Genomic DNA, 3,205 nt, shown 5'->3' on the forward strand with positions numbered 1-3,205 from the left:
ACTGCAAGGAGATCCAACCAGTCCATTCTGAAGGAGATCAGCCCTGGGATTTCTTTGGAAGGAATGATGCTAAAGCTGAAACTCCAGTACTTTGGCCACCTCATGTGAAGAATTGACTCATTGGAAAAGACTCTGATGCTGGGAGGGATTGGGGGCAGGAGGAGAAGGGGACGACCGAGGATGAGATGGCTGGAAGGCATCACTGACTCGATGGACGTGGGTCTGAGTGAACTCCGGGAGATGGTGATAGACAGGGAGGCCCAGCATGCTGCGATTCATGGGGTCTCAAAGAGTCAGACACGACTGAGCGACTGAACTGAACTGAAGCTCTTTGGTATAATTGTTCTGCGGTTTGTGGGTCATCGGCTCGGTGGCTTGATGGTGGAGTTAATGGAGACCTCCTCCAAGAGGGCTTATGCCACAGGCTGAGTGACCAGTCTCCTGCACCCAGAGCCCCTGCCTCTGCGGCAGGCCACTGCTGACCCATACCTCCCCAGGAGACACTCACACACAGTTCTGACTCAGTCTCTGTGGGGTCTCTGGGCCCTGGTGCACACAAGGTTTTGTTTGAACCCTCTGAGCATCTCTGGTGGGCATGCGGTTTGATTTTAAATGAGACTTTGCCCCTTCTACCGCCTTCCTGGACAGTATGAACAGTATGAAAAGGCAAAGAGACATGGCACTGCAGAGGAAGTCCTCAGGTCGGTAAGTGCCCAGGATACTACTGGAGAAGAGTGGAGAAACAACTCCTGAAAGCATGAAGGGATGGCGCCAAAGCGGAAACAGCGCCCAGCTGTGGATGTGACTGGTGATGGAAGTAAAGTCCGATGCTGTAAAGAGCAATATTGCATACGAACCTGGAATCTAAGGTCCATGAATCAAGGTAAATCGGAAGTGGTCAAACAGGAGATGGCAAGAGTGAACCTCAACTTTTTGGAATCAGTGAACTAAAATGGACTGGAATGGATGAATTTAACTCAGATGACCATTGTATCTACTACTGTGGGCAAGAATCCCTTAGTAGAAATGGAGTAGCGCTCATAGTCAACAAAAGAATCTGAAATGTAGTACTTGGGTGCAATCTCAAAAATGACAGAATGATCTCTGTTCATTTCCAAGGCAAGCCATTCAATATCACGGTAATCCAAATCTATGCCCCAAGCAGTAATGCTGAAGAAGCTGAAATTGAACGGCTCTATGAAGACCTACAAGACCTTCTAGAAGAAATGTTGCGGAAACCAGTATGCAAGAAACCAAGCACCATACTCAGAGAGTTGGAGAACTCAGGTTTATTATGCTGGCAGGCCCAGAGGAGTTAACACGCCAAGCTCTGAGCCCCAAACAAAGGGGTTGCAGTGTTTTTATACACCGACAGGCATGATTAAGCAGGTTTGTGGGTTTGCAGGGGCTAGGGCGATTGTAAAGAGCAGGACAAGGGTGAGTGAGATAAGCTCCAGTTCCTAGTATTGTGAGTCCCCACTTTGTGAGACCTACGTGATCTAGACTTCGCAAGGAGCAAGCTGAGTTACAGAGGCAGAAGGAGCAGGAGGTTATGTACAAATTTTAAATTTTCCTCTTGGTTAACACCCAAAATAGATGTCCTTTTCATCATAGGGGACTGGAATGCAAAAGTAGGAAGTCAAGACATACCTGAAGTAACAGGCAAATTTGGCCTTGGAGTACAGAATGAAGCAGGGCAAAGGCTAATAGAGTTTTGCCAAGAGAACGCATTGCCAAGAGAACACCCTCTTCCAACAATACAAGAGACAACTCTACACATGGACTTCACCAGATGGTCAATACCAAAATCGGACTGATTATATTCTCTGCAGCCAAAGATGGAGAAGCTGTATACAGTCAGCAAAAACAAGACCATGAGCTGACTGTGGCTTAGATCATGAACTCCTTATTTCAGGCTTAAATTGAAGAAAGTAGGGAAAACCACTAGACCATTCAGGTATGACCTAAATCAAATTCCTTACAATTATAGAGTGGAAGTGACAAATAGATTCAAAGGATTAGATCTGATAGAGTGCCTGAAGAACTATGGATGGAGGTCTGTGACATTGCACGGGAGACAGGGATCAAGACCATCTCCAAGAAAAAGACCTGCAAAGAGGCAAAACAGTTGTCTGAGGAGGCCTTACAAATAGCTGAGAAAAGAAGAGAAGGGAAAGGCAAAGGAGAAAAGGAAAGATATATCCACTTGAATGCAGAGTTCCTAAGAATAGCATGGAGAGATAAGAAAGCCTTCCTCAATGATCAATGCAAAGAAATAGAGGAAAACAATAGAATAGGAAAGACTAGAGACCTTGTCAAGAAAATTAGAGATACCAAGGGAACATTTCATGCAAAAATGGGCTCAATAAAGGACAGAAATGGTATGGCCCTAACAGAAGCAGAAGATATTAAGAGGTGGCAAGAATACACAGAACTATACAAAAAATATCTTCATAACACAGATAACCGTGATGGTGTGATCACTCACCTAGAGCCAGACACCCTGGAGTCTAAGCTCAAGTGGGCCTTAGGAAGCATCACTATGAACAAGCAAGTGGAAGTGATGCAATGCCGGTTGAGCTATTTCAAATCCTGAAAGATAATGCTATTAAAATGCTGCACTCAATATGCCAGCAAATTTGGAAAACTCAGCAGTGGCCACAGGACTGGGAAAGGTCAGTTTTCATTCCAATGCCAAAGAAGGGCAATGCTAAAGAATGTTCAAACTGCCACACAATTGCAGTCATCTCACATACTAGCAAAGTAATGCTCAAAATTCTCCAAGCCAGGCTTCAATAATATGTGAACCGTGAACTTCCAGATGTTGAAGCTGGGTTTAGAAAAGGCAGAGGAACCAGAGATCAAATTGTCAACATCCATTGGATCATCAAAGAAGCAAGAGAATTCCAGAAAAACATCTACTTCTGCTTTATTGATTACAACAGTGCCTTAGACTGTTTGGATCACAACAAACTGGAAAATTCTTCAAGAGATGGGCATACCAGACCACCTTACCGGCCTCCTGAGAAATCTGTATGCAGGTCAAGAAGCAACAGTTAGAACTGGACATGGAACAACAGACTGGTTCCAAATAGGGAAAGGAGTATGTCAAGGCTGTATATCGTCAACCTGCTTATTTAAATGATGTGCAGAGTAGTTTATCATGCGAAATGCTGGGCTGGATGAAGCACAAGCTGGAATCAAG

The sequence above is a fragment of the Oryx dammah genome, unplaced genomic scaffold (genome assembly GCF_014754425.2).
Source record: "Oryx dammah isolate SB20612 unplaced genomic scaffold, SCBI_Odam_1.1 HiC_scaffold_13, whole genome shotgun sequence".
Lineage (NCBI taxonomy): Eukaryota > Metazoa > Chordata > Mammalia > Artiodactyla > Bovidae > Oryx > Oryx dammah.